The sequence below is a fragment of the Diabrotica virgifera genome, chromosome 4 (assembly GCF_917563875.1).
Source record: "Diabrotica virgifera virgifera chromosome 4, PGI_DIABVI_V3a".
NCBI lineage: Eukaryota > Metazoa > Arthropoda > Insecta > Coleoptera > Chrysomelidae > Diabrotica > Diabrotica virgifera.
The window spans coordinates 208,906,330-208,924,615 of NC_065446.1; positions in this window are offsets into that span (position 1 = coordinate 208,906,330).

Consider the following 18,286-nt stretch of genomic DNA (forward strand, 5'->3'; position numbering starts at 1 on the left):
TTCAATAAGTTTACACTATTTCCATGAAGATAATATGTTAGCTTATAATACTTTTCTTGAAGATATAACACATCAGCGCATCAAAAGTACATCTAACCTCAATGAAAATGATGGGCTTTGGCAAGTTTCATGTGATTCACCCAAGCAACGCCTTGGAGTTGGGTAGAATTCTTTTTTGTGGTTCTAGAGACATCTATTGACTTTTTTTAACTTTTTTGTCTTATGCATGCGTACCGTAAATATTAATCAGATGGCGCAAAAATCTCATTTTTGCTTATTTTGGGACTTGGGCACTTTTTTATGATGCCGACTATATGTCGTCTGCATAGTTATTGTGTAGAAACCGTTCCTGCTGAGTTCGTCAACTGGAGTGTCTAAAACTATGTTCCAGAGGAGCATAAAAAATATTCTTATTGTTTTGTATATTAAAAAGGATACCAAAGACATACTTTTTTACTTTTCTGAAAATACATTATTTTATTTTTAATTTTAATTAACGTCATTCATTATACGAACCGAAATTGTGTAGGTACTTGGTTACTAAAAACAAATATATGTAATAGAAAAACAATAAGAAAAACAAATTTTTACCTACACCTATATTGCAGTTGACCTAATGTAATGAAATGTGATTTATTGGAAATATCCGTACAAACAATATTAGAGCTGAACTACAGGAATTTCAGAAGTTAGATTTAGGTCAGCTTGTTACTTCATACAAACACATTGTGATTTGGTTATACTCTCGGGCAAGTACTCAATGCGCTTCCTCGAAATAATTCACCATCGGGCATTTATTCCATTTGTCTGAATGTGTTTCTTGTCAAGCGGGAATAATTTTTGACATTTGATGGCTTTGAAGTCCTCCAAAACTCCCCGTTAATGGTTTTTGTCGTTTCCCCTCTGCTGAGCGACGGCCTGGAACCTTTTCCATTAGCATTCGTTAAATATTCAATGCAACCACCACCGTTTATTCTCCCCGACCATTGTTTAACTTTTACAAAACTTTCATTCCAGTTTGCTGGATAGCTAAAAACTTATTAGTTTTTGTATTTTACACAACAACATTCAAGGCGGAGCGGAGGTAGAAATATTTTCCCGCAAAATATTCCACGTTTAATCAAATATACTATTGGTATTATAAAATTAAAAGCTATACAATAAAAATTGGCTACAAGTAGCGTACAACGAAAAACAATGGAAAGGAAGACCTGAAGAGGCTTATGTTCAGGTGTGGACTTGAATGGCTAGACGAAAAAGAAGAAAAGACTATTGGTATTTATTGTGGGCTCCAATTAAAAAATGGCAAAGCCGCTGGAAGTGACAAAATACTGATATATTGTATACAGGTGAGTCCAGGGGTCTTTACCGTGCGTCATTCATTCCTGGCGAGATAAATTGTCTTCCACGCATGAAACTAAGGACAAACCAGCTACCGCCTGTTATTAAGTAAAGACACATGTTATTTTTATGAACGGTCTAGACTCAGTACATCGAAAAGAGATAGGTACGAAAAAGACGCTTGGGGAAGTTTTCAGATTGTTTTCAAATTTTCAGGTTTGTTTACTTGTCACTGTCAGTTTGTTGGATTGTTTGCTCTTTTTTGTCCTGTTTTTGCATTAAGAGGTGATTTATATTACACAAACAGTTATTTTCGCAACTAATTTTATATTGCAGTTTGAAATTTTATGTTAAGTGTATTTTGTTTTGTCATTAATTTACACATAAAGTTAACCTCATTCACAGCTATGGAATGTTTTTTAAGTTTCCGCACCAGTGAAATAAATAACAAAAATTAATTATTTCATTATCAAATATTTATATTATAACAAATATTTAATATCACTAATACTCCATTAAAATGCTACATTTTTTAAGCCGTACCTTGCTTTTGTTCGAGGAGTTAATTTTATTTCTTTAATGTGTAGGGGGATCAGTAGAAGCTTAAGCTCAAGTTTTTGGGGTCGCCACCCTTGTCTCCCGGCCGCCATCTTGGAAATGGTGTGCAATGGAGTTTCGCGCTATATCTCGTAAACTACCAACCTTACGGAAAATCTAATTAAACATAAAATGTAGCAAATTAAATTTTCTACAATTTTATTTCTATCAAGATTATTTTGGAGGTTATAACTTTTTTTCAGTTCATTTTAAAATAAAATAACTTTATCCCAATTTTGTAGAGGGTTTTTCAGCGAAAAATTTCCACTCTAAATTTGTTTAGTTCTATTTATTTATATAGGTTTTACAGCGCTCCAAACTTGACCAGATCCTCGAATGCTCATAGGGATAAAATAACAACAAAAATTAGGCATACATTTCTATCTAAATGTAATTTTTATTCATACAATTTATTATGATTTTAACATTCCTATGCTATTAATGATCTGTTTTTGACCTTTCTCCCCACTATAAAACTTATAACCCTAAGCATATATAGAAACGGCCCAAGAAGTTGTTTGAGGACAAATTTGCCGGTACAGAAGAAGAATGACGCAACCGCATATTGCAAAATCCTTAAGAAGAGCAAAAAACGAATTTTTGTTATCAAAATCATAAAGTATGATCAAAATTAGCCATTCGCCACACCGTGGTCAAGATCTCGAGATATAAGCGTTTTTTGGAGTGTGCCGCTTGTTTATGAAGTAACATAACTTTTTTCCTATTGTATATTTTGACTTAAAATTTTCCAAAAAACTTCTTCATGAATTATATTTTATTGTTATGTTGGTGAAAATTATAAACTAAAAAGTTTGTCACTCAACTTTTTATGTAAACATGAAACTAACGAAATATGATGACAAAATGTTTAAAAACTAACAACTCCTTTTTTAATGTGTTTAAATATTTAGGACAAATCTCATCGTTATCTAGGTACTTTAGAGATTAAAGAGTAAAATTTTCAAAAGGAAATATTTACAGCGACCAAAGATACAGCGAGGTAAATTTGAAAAATCATCTAAATTGATTTTCGGCATTTTTGTATAAAATTTTATTTTTGAACATGTTCCACCATCCACCAATCTAGATAAAAATAAACTTCATATTCGGATTCAGGGACCTCGAAAACATAAAAATAGACCAAAATTGGTCCTTCACCTTAAATTTGATTTTCGTGGTCGGCATAACGATTGCTGCCGCTCGACTAATGTATAGATAGAAAAGTATTTTTTTTTTATTGTATTCCTATGAGAATTCGAGAATCTAGTCAGGATTGGAGCGCTGTAAAACCTAGATAATAAATAAAATTAAACAACTTTATAGCGAAAATTGTTAATTGAAAAATCCTCTACAAAATCGCTCTGATGTTATTTTATTGTGAAATGAACGGAAAAAAAGTTATAACCTCCAAAAGAAACTTCTTACAAAATTTTCTCATATTTTTATTTATAACTTTTTTGTTGGTCACTTGGCGATAAAAAGTAATAGATATAAAATTGTATATAATTTAATTTACTACATTTTATGTGTAATTAAAATTTCTGTAGGATTGCTAGTTTAGAAGATACAGCGCGAAAGCCCTTTGCACCCCTTTTCCCAATATGGCGGCTGGGGGACAAGGGTGGCAACCCCAAAAACTTGAACTGAAGCTTCTACTGAGCCCCCTACACATTAAAAAAAATAAAATTGACTCCTCTAAGAAATGCAACCTAAATGTAACATTTTAATGGACTATAATGATATTAAAAAAATTTATTAACAGCTACTTCAAATTAATGTAGCATCAAAATTTTATAGCAAAACTAACATTTTACATTCTATTTATTTGATAACGTCAAATTTTATAATATAATCCGTTATAGCAACAGTAGCCACTTTCTGTCACTTGCTGCTGCGTGAAATAGATTTTCGACTTATTTCGTATGCTTTAAATGATGACGCATGGGTAAAGAATCATGGACTCAACTGTAAAGGCTGACGCAAACGAATCAGTATAATACTTGCACAGACTCTTTAACAAGATATGGGCCGACGAGAAGCTTCCAAAAAAATGGAACTAATATGTAATTATTAAGATACCAAAAAAAGTGATCTAAGAAAATACGAGAATTGGCGAGTAATAATACTGTAAGAGCCACATCCAAAATAATGTCCAATATTATATTGAATATAGTAAAACCAGAGTTAGACAAGAAAGTAAGAAGCAACCAAGCAGGCTTTCGCACTAATAGCTGCGCTATCGACCACGTTTGTACTCTACAGATTACCTTAGAGCAAGCTAGTGAATTAGACAAGTCGAATACGGCGGGTTCTTTGGAGACAATACTCCCATGAGATTTTTTTGCATAATCACATTCGTGAGACATTCCAGAATAAAATTCAAAAAGTCGCCCACGCGAAAAGTTGTCCAAATTTTTTTTAACAATTTTTTTCAACAAATTGCAAAAATCAATATTTTTGGCCCGGGCAATATTTTTTTTTTAGGTTTTTGGGACTATTCTGGATAAAAAAAGGTCTCTTATAATTTTTCTCTAAAGTTGATAGTTTTCGAGGTAAAAGCGTTTTAAAATTGAAAAAAACGAAAAATGGCGATTTTCAAGGCTTCATAACTCGGTTAAAAGTTATTACTATGAAAGTCAGAAAGTAACTAAATCAAAGTTTAAACCCCCCCTACAAGATCCTGAAGAAATTTTTATCATTATTTGATTACTAAGCTGTTATTTTTAAGTAAAAGTAATGAGCGCCAAGCACGTATTAGGAGGCTGTCCATGATGAGTGGGAAAGAGATGCCATTCAGGCAGTCCAATGGCGCATCTCACTCGCACTCACATTTACAGCCGCGTCAATACGATCTTACCGCTCATTAATTATAAATAAAAATAACAGCTTAGTAATAAATTAATGACCCAAATTTCTTCAGCATCATAAAGGAGGGGCTTTAAATTTGATTTAGTCACTTTCTGACTTTCATAATAATAATCTTTAACTGAGTTATTAAGTCTTAAAAATGGCCATTTTCGTGTTGGTGTAAAATTATCTTCCTCAGAGCCTTCTTGACAACAGGTAGACCTAGAAATAGTACTATCAGATGGAGGGAGACAGATTTAAATCAAAAAGAAACCGTAGATTTTTTTATTTTGCTAATGCCATACTCTGTATTTGAGTACACAGACTCGTTTAATACAGGTTCTCTGAGCTGTAAATTGGAATATTTTCCTAACGGTGCCTTTTGGACTACTGCTCATGGTGAAGTGACGGAAAACGCGTTAGTGCTTACTAAAGAGGACAATTTGCCTCCATTAAGGTGGAAGTTAGGTCGCGTGATTGAACTGATTCGCGGCAGCGATGGTGTAGCAAGAGTTTTTAAGATAAAGACAGACAATGGTATTATTACTCGTTCCTTCGCCAAAGTGTGTCCGTTGCCTATTTCGGACTAAGTTAGTTAAGACATTTGAACAGTTTTTTAGCGGTATTTGTTGGCAGTGTTTGCCAAGGCGGGGGCCATGTTTATGCCCTCTTAATTCCTTTATTTTTGCCTTTTTTATGACGTGGCAAGGTGGTAGTTTTATACCAATATTTCCACATATCATCATACGATAAACGGGAGTCGCCTACAGGCAGTCGGCAAAGCACATTCGCACAAAAAGGTTCGTCAAAGCATACGCGTCAAAAACACCACGGCTTGGGCGAAACAATCCCATCTTATCGTGCATATATATTCAAAGTGTCGTGTCATGTTTATCGTATGGTGATATGTGGATATATTGGTATAAAACTACCACGTTGCCACGTCATAAAAAAGGCAAAAATAAAGGAATTAAGAGGGCATAAACACCTATGCTTTTTCTTCCTTGGATCCTTCCTTGCGTAATAATTCTCAGCAACTCATATTTTTTGTCCTCTGGTAATGTGACCCAAATATTCCAGTTTTCTAGTTTTTATACTCTTCATAATTTCTAACTCCTTATTTAAACGTCGTAGCACTTCAACATTGGTAATCCTTTGAACGCACTGAATTTTCAATATTCTTCTGTAACACCACATTTCGAACGCTTCTATTCTTCTTATGTGTTGTCTCTTCAATGTCCAAGTTTCCATTCCGTATAGCAATATAGAAAATATGTAGCGTCTTAGAGCTCTTAATCTGAGAGGCAACTGAAGGTCTTTGTTTGTAAGCAGTGTCTTCATTTTTATAAATGTTTGCTTGCAGTGTCAATTCGGACTTCAATTTCTTTGGTTTGGTCATTTTTGTGATCGACCCAGGTTCCCAGATATTTGTGTGTCTTAAATTTTTCTATTTGGGTTTGCTCTATCATTAACCTTTCATTTCAATGTTCTGTTTTTGAGACGATCATAAATTAATTTTTTTCTTGTTTATTTTTAGTCCGTATCGAATGCAATAATCGTTAATTCTATTTAGCCATTCTTGTAGCGATTCCAGGGTGTCTGCCATTATAACGGTGTCATCAACGAATCTTATGCTATTTACTATTCTTCCGTTTATAGAGATTCCATCACTTAGCTCCGCTATCACTTCCTGAAATATGGCTTCACTGTATACGTTAAACATTAGCGGCGACAGCACACAACCCTGTCCTGTATAGACGTATTCATACATGTCTCTATACAAACAAAAACGTAAGAGTACGAAACTTTCGCTAACTGCCATCTCCAAATCATCATCGCTATCTGCACTCTATATACCGCTGCTCTGAAAGTTTCATGAAGTCTTAGATCAATGTTCAGCTTGCCACAATGGATGCCATGTCGATTGCATAGATAATAATTGAAAATTATGGTGCAACGTAAGTTAGACTTAAAACGGCCCTATCTATGAGCCGAGCTTGGCTAAGCTGGAGCTTAATATTTGTTGGTGCAACCAGAAGAGAAAACAGTAGCGATCAACTAAAATTTTTTATTTCATTAGTAGTTTCAAAATGACACAAAATCTAGGCAACGGATAAAAAAGTTTATTTGAAGAAGGTGTATTTTTTTGTTCTTCTTAATGGCGGTACAGGCTCGTTTTTTAAATTTTGTATTTAATTACAGAGTAATTTCCACATATTAATATATTTTTTAAATTGGGCTCTGTACCGCAATTCTTTATTATATTACGAATACGTGTGCCAAATATCTCGAAAAAATATTCACAATTACAGCCGCAATCTTGGAACGCGTTTTCGCTACCTGTTGATCGCTACTGTTTCCTCTGACTTACTTACTTTTTAATTTCTCTTCTAATGTTTTAAATTCAATGAAACACATCTTATAATTTATTTTTTTTTTGTTGTTTATTTCTGCCATTATCTCCAATTATTTGTTTATAAAGTTTTTCTAATAAACTCCAAGCTCCTTAGTTTTCCTTTCCTTTTTTCTATTTTCTTTAAATTATTTTCTTTTATATAACTAACTACTTTTGACTTTTTGGATTTCCACGAAACGAATTTGATTATTTTTTATTCAAATCCCTAAACCATTGAATAAGATTTCATATAACATGACTAACAAACTAAGTTACTAGTATATTTATCATGGAGACACATTGTAATTCAAAATCCTCAGCAGACATACAGAAGGCATGTAATTGTCACATCCACTATAAATACATACACCGCATGCACATACATGCATAATAGACCTTGTTCACGTCAAATATTTGATTAAATGCAGTCTCTGCAGTTATGTATTAACTACAAGGATAAAGTTGGAATGTCAATCGGCAACAGATGCAAATTTGTAAATTAACACCAAATTAATAGACTGTACAACGCTTTTTTATCTGAATAGCATAATAGATACAATGTCAGAACTTCACAATATATTAATTTTAAAATAATAAGTATTAAAACAAAATAGTCCATTGAAATGTTACATTAAGGTTGCATTTCTTAGAGGAGTCAATTTTATTTTTTAATGTGTAGGGGGGTTCAGTAGAAGCTTAAGTTCAAGTTTTTGGGGTCGCCACCCTTGTCCCCCGGCCGCCATATTGGAAAAAGGGGTGCAAAGGGCTTTCGCACTGTATCTCCTAAACTAGCAATCCTACAGTAATTTAATTGCTCATAAATTTTATATCTATTACTTTTTATCGTCAAGTAACCAACAAAGAAGTTATAAACAAAAATATGAGAAAATCTTGTAAGAAGTTTCCTTTTGGAGGTTATAACTTTTTTTCCGTTCATTTCACATATGTAAAATACCGTCATAGCGATTTTGTAGAGGATTTTTCAATGAACAATTTTCACTATAAAGTTGTTTAATTTTATTTATTATCTAGTTTTTACAGCGCTCCAATCTTGACCAGATTCTCGAATTCTCATAGGAATACAATAAAAAAATACTTTTCTATGTATCTATTGTATATTTTAGTCGAGCAGCAGCAATTGTTATGCCGACCACGAAAATCAAATTTAAGGTGAATGACCCATTTTGGCCTCTTTTATGTTTTCGATTCCGCTGAATTCGAATATAAAGTGTATTATTATCTAGATTTGGTGGAACATGTTCAAAAATAAAATTTTATACAAAAATGCCAAAAATCAATTTTTATGATTTTTCAAATTTACCTCGCTGTATCTTTGGTTGTTGTAAATATTTCCTTTTTAAAATTTTACTGTGTCATCTTTGAAGTATGTAGATAACAATGAAATTTGTCCAAAATCTTTAAACATATTAAAAAAGAAATTGTTAGTTTTTAAACATTTTGTCATCATATTTCGTTAGTTTAATGTTTACTTAAAAAAGTTGAGTGACAAACCTTTTAGTTTATAATTTTAACCAACACAACAATAAAATATAATTGATGAAGTTTTTTGGAAAATTTTAAATCACAATATACAATAGGAAAAAAGTTATGTTACTTCATATACAAGCGGCACACCCCAAAAAAACGCTTATATATCGAGATCCTGACCACGGTGTGGTGAATGGCTAAATTTGATCATACTTTATGATTTTGATATCAAAAATTCGTTTTTTGCTCTTCTTTAGAATTTTACATTTTGCAATTGCGTCATTCTTCTTCTGAACTGGCGAATTTGTCCTCAAACAACTTCTTGGGCCTTTTCTATATACCTATACTTAGGGTTATAAGTTTTATAGTAGGGAAAAAGGTCAAAAACAGATTAATAATAGCATGGGAATGTTAAAATCATAATAAATTGTATGAATAAAAAATATATATAAATAGAAAAGTAAGCCTAACTTTTGTTTTTATTGTATCCCTATGAGCATTCGAGAATCTGGTCAAGTTTGGAGCGCTGTAAAACCTATATAAATAAATACAATTAAACAACTTTATAGTGGAAATTGTTCGCTGAAGAACCCTCTACAAAATTGCTATAATATTATAGGTCTGGATCCCGCGTATGAAAAAAAAGTTGATTAATAGCAAGCTGAAAATTTGTTAATAGCTTAAGGGTGTCTAGTCGGATAACTTTGATATATGGGAACACTGGAACAGGGGCAGTCTTAATTGCGGAACAGGTTAAAAACTTGGAACGGTCAAACTACGAATATGTCCGACAGATTAGACTTAAACTCTCCGAACAGAGATTAAACTCTCATGCAAAAATCAGACTGCTATTTATCACCTGTCATAATTCCTGTCATTTGACATATTCTACATGTTCCACTCATTAAAACGCCCATTTGGTGATAAATAGCAGTCTGATTTTTGCATGAGAGTTTAATCTCTGTTCGGAGAGTTTAAGTCTGTTCTGTCGGACAAAATACATGTGCCGTTTTCGTGGTCTGACCGTTCCAAATTTTTAACCTGTTCCACAATTAAAACTTTCCCTGTTCCAGTGTTCCCATATATCAAATTTTGTTCGACTAGACACCCTTAAGCTATTAACAAATTTTCAGCTTGCTAATAATCACCTTTTTTTTCACCAGACCTGTTATTTTATTTTAAAATGAACTGAAAAAAATTTATAACCTCCAAAAGGAAACTTGTTAAAAAATTTTTACATATTTTTGTTTATATCTTTTTTGTTGGTCACTTGACGATAAAAAGTAATAAAAACAAAATTGTAGAAAATTTAATTTTCTACATTTTATGTTTAATTAGATTTTCCGTAGGGTTAGTAGTTTATGAGATATAGCGTGAAACCCCTTTGCACCCTATTTCCGATATGGCGGCCGGGGAACAAGGGTGGCGACCCCAAAAACTTGAACTTAAGCTTCTACTGATCCCACCTACACATTAAAGAAATAAAATTGACTCCTCTGCCAAATGCAAGGTATGGCTTAAAAAATGTAACATTTTAATGCACTAAAAATCAATATAAAACTAATACCTTATATTACAATATGTATTTAGATATAGTATATTAAGTATGGAGAACGGTAAGGGTTTTATACCGATCGAAGACAATTGTTTGGAGGAGGAGCGGATCGACGACTCCAATTATTGTATGAGATCGGTTACCCTTAACGTTCGACATGCTTATAACGTTTTTTGCACGATTGATACCATTATAAATTATAAAATTAAACATTTTCGTCATATTGACTAGTTTCATTCATTTTATCAAGATAGATACTTTGGTTGTTAGGTAGTAACTAGGGTGCATAACAACAATGGAGAATTGAGTTTTTATTTAGTTGTCAATAATTTTAAGTACAATTTTGATTATTATAAATTAAAATATGGGCGAAAGTGAATTTGAAGAAATTGAACGGGCTTGGGAAGAAGGGTGTTCCGCAGTTATTCCCGAAAAATCCAAAATCCGTTATCAAAATACCTACAAAAGTTTTAAAAAATGGTGCGAAGCAAGAATTTAAGAATCGAAGAAAAGACTCTATTGGCATATTTCGTTCAAAGACATATGCTGTTGAAAGCTCCTGGAAGCCTCTGGGCAGAATATTCAATGATTAAATCCACCGTTTTTCTTTATGATGGCATTGATATTTCCAAGTTTTCAACTTTGATCGCGTATTTGAAGAGAAAAATTAACAAATTGTACCATAAGTTTCAATATTAATAAATAATTCGTTAGTTTTCTTTATTCTTTCAAAAAATAAATTAAAATTAAGAGATTTTTTAACTCGACGGTACGTGAATTACTTACCGTCGAGTTGGAGTACTTACCGTCGAGTTGGATTACTTACCGTCGAGTTGCTAGTAAATGTCACCTACTGACGTAAAATCTGTCACGGTAAACAGTCAAAAATGATCAATCGCGCAAAACATTCTTAAAGTACTTTATGCAAACCGGTTAGCCCTTAGAAAATCGGTTAGCCCATGACAACATCATTTTTTTGTTCACCTAAGAATTTTAATTATATGTTATTTGATTTATGGGTTTTTGTAGAAAATACTAGTTTTGACGTTGTTTTGTAAATATTTTTATTCTGGATAGTTTGATTTACCTGTATTGTGTAAATAATTTTTAAGGCTGTTTATTTCATGAATAATCGAGAACATTCTACATGTATTTGCTATTTAAGGCAAGGATTTTGAATGATTTTTTCAGTGTGTTAACGATTCTTGTACGTGATCAAATAAATTGTTAAAAATAAATTACGTGTGAGTGTGAGTCATTAGTTATTTGTTTTCTACGTGATATGTAACGGGCCCGGTATATTTTTTTTGTAATTAGATAAATTATTAGATTTAGTGTAATAACCTTTAAAATAAATGAGATATCGTAGTTTGTAAAATAAAGGATATAAATTCAGTGTTTTTCATTTGTTTAGATGTAAGTTATTAAAAATAAATAAAGTCAACTAAATTTAAACATTAGTGCCTAATAGACCATAAAAAGCAAAGACTGTCCACCATTAAAGAATGGTAGACACCCTCAAGAAACCTGGACTTAATGCAAAAATTAATACCCGACCTACGAATAAGTAACCCAGGATTTTAAAAAACTTAAAAATAATAAGGCACCATGCAACGATGGTATACCCGCATAGTGCTTAAAACATGGAGAAGAAGCGTTCTAGAGATCTAGGTCTATACAAGCTAATTCAAGGCATTTGGTGAGAAGAACCAAGGCCAGGATTGCTGCCACAATAAGTACAAGAGCCGATGTAAGCAGAATAACAGAAACAATGACCAGTGAAACTAAATCTAATATGACCAATCGACTAAAGGGTCGAATATTTTAAATACTTGGTAGTTGGTAGTCTACAGCTTTGTACGCGGCTTGCCAGCGGTTGACGCCGCGGTTAGCCGACGTTTGTACCATAGGTACACATGACAGCATTTTACTGGCGGTCACATTCCCTCCCTAGTAACTTACAATCGCCGCTGTTTGACGACGTTGAGTGCTTGCATTTGTTTCTATGTTAATGTGTGTGTGTGTGTGTGTGTGTGTGTGTGTGTGTGTGTGTGTGTGTGTGTGTGTGTGTGTGTGTGTGTGTGTGTGTGTGTGTGTGTGTGTGTGTGTGTGTGTGTGTGTGTGTGTGTGTGTGTGTGTGTGTGTGTGTGTGTGTGTGTGTGTGTGTGTGTGTGTGTGTGTGTGTGTGTGTGTGTGTGTGTGTGTGTGTGTGTGTGTGTGTGTGTGTGTGTGTGTGTGTGTGTGTGTGTGTGTGTGTGTGTGTGTGTGTGTGTGTGTGTGTGTGTGTGTGTGTGTGTGTGTGTGTGTGTGTGTGTGTGTGTGTGTGTGTGTGTGTGTGTGTGTGTGTGTGTGTGTGTGTGTGTGTGTGTGTGTGTGTGTGTGTGTGTGTGTGTGTGTGTGTGTGTGTGTGTGTGTGTGTGTGTGTGTGTGTGTGTGTGTGTGTGTGTGTGTGTGTGTGTGTGTGTGTGTGTGTGTGTGTGTGTGTGTGTGTGTGTGTGTGTGTGTGTGTGTGTGTGTGTGTGTGTGTGTGTGTGTGTGTGTGTGTGTGTGTGTGTGTGTGTGTGTGTGTGTGTGTGTGTGTGTGTGTGTGTGTGTGTGTGTGTGTGTGTGTGTGTGTGTGTGTGTGTGTGTGTGTGTGTGTGTGTGTGTGTGTGTGTGTGTGTGTGTGTGTGTGTGTGTGTGTGTGTGTGTGTGTGTGTGTGTGTGTGTGTGTGTGTGTGTGTGTGTGTGTGTGTGTGTGTGTGTGTGTGTGTGTGTGTGTGTGTGTGTGTGTGTGTGTGTGTGTGTGTGTGTGTGTGTGTGTGTGTGTGTGTGTGTGTGTGTGTGTGTGTGTGTGTGTGTGTGTGTGTGTGTGTGTGTGTGTGTGTGTGTGTGTGTGTGTGTGTGTGTGTGTGTGTGTGTGTGTGTGTGTGTGTGTGTGTGTGTGTGTGTGTGTGTGTGTGTGTGTGTGTGTGTGTGTGTGTGTGTGTGTGTGTGTGTGTGTGTGTGTGTGTGTGTGTGTGTGTGTGTGTGTGTGTGTGTGTGTGTGTGTGTGTGTGTGTGTGTGTGTGTGTGTGTGTGTGTGTGTGTGTGTGTGTGTGTGTGTGTGTGTGTGTGTGTGTGTGTGTGTGTGTGTGTGTGTGTGTGTGTGTGTGTGTGTGTGTGTGTGTGTGTGTGTGTGTGTGTGTGTGTGTGTGTGTGTGTGTGTGTGTGTGTGTGTGTGTGTGTGTGTGTGTGTGTGTGTGTGTGTGTGTGTGTGTGTGTGTGTGTGTGTGTGTGTGTGTGTGTGTGTGTGTGTGTGTGTGTGTGTGTGTGTGTGTGTGTGTGTGTGTGTGTGTGTGTGTGTGTGTGTGTGTGTGTGTGTGTGTGTGTGTGTGTGTGTGTGTGTGTGTGTGTGTGTGTGTGTGTGTGTGTGTGTGTGTGTGTGTGTGTGTGTGTGTGTGTGTGTGTGTGGGTGTGAGAGAAAAAATGGCTTGGATGCGGGTCCGTTAGCCACAGATTTTTATTTTATTTTTACCTCAATTTATTAGTTTTGTTATATTTATACCTATTTCACTTAAATGACTATATTTGTTTTTCTCAAGTAGTTAATGAGTAATTTAAATATTTCCATTTTATGACAACTTATTTGATATTCTATACTAATTAGAAAATGAACTTGTGCTTGTCGTAAATTGTAATATAATTGATTTATATATCTCTCGTTAATTTTGCATTCAAAGAAAATATGGTTCAAATCTCTAATCGAAACATTATCACAAAAACAGACTGATGAATTAACTATTCCTAATTTCTGCAGATGTGCCTCATATTTTCCGTGTCGAGTTTTTAATCTGACGATAGTAGAAATATCTTGCTTTGGCAGGTTATACTTAAATATGTATTCAGGTGGCGGAGGAAGTTCTTGATGTAAAGAAAAATATAAATTTTTTGATATGCTTGAAATATTTTTCTATTGTTTTTTCCATATTTTATTTATTCTAGCTTTGACGTTATTTATTGCATCTGTCGATAAGATCTGAGTTAGAATCTCACCATTTTTTATTGCTTCTTTGGCCAACTCATCCACTTTCTCATTACCCAGTATACCGGCATGCCCTTTTGCCCATATAAATACTACTTCCACTTTAGACAATTTATTTTTTATATTACATAAAATTTTTGATTTGTATGAACTAAAATCAGTGTTTTCAATTGCATATATTGCAGACCTGGAGTCTGTTATTATCACAGCTTTTTCAATATTATTCTCTTTGATCCATTCTAGAGCTTTTTCGATGGCTATAATGTCAGCTGTAAAAATACTACTAATACTAGATAATTTGTAATTATTATGTTGATGGGTATTTTGCACATACATAGCACATCCTACTCCTGTTTGATTTTTAGAACCGTCTGTATAAATTACTGTGTAGTCCACAAAGTCGCTGAGTGTAGATTTTACTAAAATATTATTTAAATGAATTGATTCTGTATATTTAGGAATTATGATTCTTGGTTTTTTAATCAAACTTTTATACGGAAATTTATAAATTGGTGATAATTTACTTTTGTGTAAATCTGTATAATTCCTCTTATTAATACCTTTTATTCTGCAATATTTGCTAGTTAAGTTTTCCATGTTTAATAAAGCCAGATTTGTTAAAAGGTCTGACTCAGTGTTTCTTAGCTTTATGCAGTGTTTTTGAGCTAAAATTTGTCTACGTAAATTTATTGGCATTTCATTACACTCTGCTAGCATAACGTTTATTGGAGTGGATACCATTGCACTTAAACATATTCTCAAGCATCTGTATTGTATCCGATCTAATATTTTTAAATTCGTATTGCTTGCTGATCTATATATCCAAAACCCATAGTCCACGACTGACCGAATACAATCATTGTAGAACAATAAAGCTGTTTTAGGGTCTGCACCCCATTTTCTGTTGGTAATACACCTTAGTATATTTTTTTTCACACTTAACTTTAATATAAATAGATAATAAACTAAAATAGTAAAATATGTAATTTCTAAAATAGCTCTGCACTATTGGATTCGAATCATTCCCGTAAGTTCTTAAGCCAGGATGTTCTTCGTCTTCCCACATTTCGCTTTCCTCGGATTTTGCCTTGTATAATAAGTTGTAATAATGAGTATTCTTGCCCTCTCATCACATGTCTCAAGTACTCAAGTTTTCGTCTTTTGAAAGTTAGTATTATTTCCGGTTGATTTCCTATCCTTCTAGTTACTTCCACGTTCGACATTCTTTGAATCCATGATATTCGTAGGATTCTTCTGTAACACCAAAATTCAAAGTCGGCCAACTTATTTAAATGGACTTTTTTTAATGTCCACGCTTCCAAGCCATAAATACGAGTAGAGAACACGTAACATCGAAGCATCCTTAGGCGTAGTTCTAACCTTATATCCCGACAACAAAGAAACTTTTTAAGTTTAATGAATGATGCACGTGCTATTTCAATACGTGTCTTAATTTCTTTGGTTTGGTCTACATTTGATGTTATCCATGTTCCTAAGTATTTGTAGTTATCCACACTCTCAATCACAGTATCTTCAATAGTTAATTGGATGTTTACTTGTGCTGATTTAGTTATGATCATGCATTTGAAAATACTTAAATAAGGAATAAGCTTATGTAATAAAAGCGTTTTGATAAAATTTTGGTTTATAGGATAGGACAATTTGCATCTCATAGCGTCAATTATTGACTATACTATAGTGCGAAAAGAGAGAGGAGCTGAGTAAGAGGAAAATTGTAGAACTTCACTTTTCAAGTGGTTCTTAAAATACAAATTTAGAACGATTTCGGCAGTGAAAATCAAAACATCAAAATAATCATAATAATGTAAAATTGTGGATTATTAATAATAAAAATAGTAAATTATATTCAACATGAAAAGACCTTCAAAAATTTGTTACAACGTTTTAACATCGCCTGAGTGAGATATTATATTTTAACTAAAATCTTACTTCATATTATTATGTACATAATATTATTCAGAGTACAAATTTGTTTACATTTTTGTACATACCATAGGAGACTGCTCGGTAAAAATGGTACTTTCCTGTTGTTTTATTGTCATTTTGAGGTAGTCTTGTGAAAATCTTTCGCTAGACGACATCGGCCAAAATATTTTTTATAAATCCTTTTGTGTCATATAATATGGTCTATATAACTAATTCTTTTTCTTTTTGTTTTAGGTAAGTTCCTTAAATTAAAAAAAAAACGGTTATGGTAAGTTTTTAAATACCCGTACACATTTTAAAGCAATTTAATGATTTTTATTATTAAAATTGATTTAAAATTTTGAGAATTTTTCAATGGAAATAATCTGTTAAATTTAAACAGTTCTTAATTTACGTGGTAATTATTTAATAAATTGAAAACAAATGCAATTTTCTACTGTGATGTACAATAGGCCAACTGGCTGTAGTACAAAGACGGCCTCTGTGACAAAAAACGTAATTATGGAGTGTGAAATTTTTTCATAAGTCAAATAAAGTAACCATAAACACTGAGTCCAAATATAACATTATTTTTCACGTTAAATGTATGTATCCTAAAATATCAACGTAGATTTGAAAAATTGCAAAAATGCCTTTTTTTCGAAAGACTCCCAAAATCAAGTAGGTATTGAGTAAAACAACCTGGCATTCTTCTTAGTTGTCTTCTATGATGGGGATTACAATTCTTACGGGTCTTCTGGGTTGCAACATTTAGAAGCCGTGGAGGTGTTATTAGGAAAATGGTCCAATAACGTTTCAATTTAATATTATTTTAAATGTTTTTAAATATTTTATTAAATTAAAAGCTTTGACTTGTATCTAGCAGATGCCGCTAGGCAGTCACTACCATCATGTTAGTTGTAATGCGGGACTAATAGACTGGGTGATTTAAGATTGTTTCAGAGATACCAACCTATGCATTCTCTAATGAGCCACTAAAAAGTGGCGAAATCGTCGACAACAGTGCTGGTTCGCTCTATGAATTAATAGCCCAATCAAAGAATACACAATTTTCCGAAAACCTCCAAAAAAATAAAGGAAGGATGAAAATTTCGGAATAGGTCGTTGAAACTGTCTATTATTATAAGAAAAAGTTTACAATTCTGCATCCCCTCCATTTTCCAAAAATTGGGAAATACGGGGTGAAAATATTTTCTCGGGGGTGAAAAAATATACATTTAAAATAAGTCCGGAATTGGATAAAATTACTTGTTCTAAGCAACTGTTGTTATATAGAGTTTTTAAACTAAGTCAACACTTTTCGAGCTATTTGCGAGTGAGTATGTTCATTTTTAATAAAAAACTACGTTTTCAGACGATTTTCGCAAATAACTCAAAAAGTATGTATTTTGTCGAAAAAAATATTGCTAGCAAAAATATAGCTTATAAGACAGTAAAAAAATGGCGATGAATGAAGTCTGTGGACCCACTAGAAGGAGAGTTGTAGCTAATTAAAGTAGGTTCTTATTCGTCAAATTCCAAATCGAATAGTTCAATGTGAAATAACCAAAAACGGAGCACTTTTCGGGAAAAACTCATTATAACATTTTAAACTGTTTAAAAAAAGGTTTAATTCTGTTTTTCAAAAAACCTTCTAGCTTTAAAAGTAAGTGAGTTACGCTCAAAATATTGTAGGTCCCTTTTATTTTTTGGTAAAAAAATCGCAAAAATCATCCCCTAATTAGCTTCCTAAATAAAATTAGTCGTTACCTCTTCACAAGTTACTTTACTTATGTATTTTTTATAATGATGTATAAGTCTCATGGGTTCAATCTGCACACTTGTGACAAAAATTGATTTTAAAATAAACTTTTTTTATTTTGAAAAAAATAACAATAAATTAAAAATTATTAGTAATACCAAAAATCTCAAGGAGTAGTAAAATGTACGTTTTGCTTTTCTGAATATTTTGGATTTTTGTTTGCTTGTTAGACAAAAAGTAGTGATGCTATGGCTGTTCAAAATTGGCATAACACATCCTTTTTAAAAATTAGCACTTTGAACCGATGAAACTTACAGATCATATAAAAAGAATTCATAAGAAAAGTAACTTGTGAAGCGTAACGGTTAAATT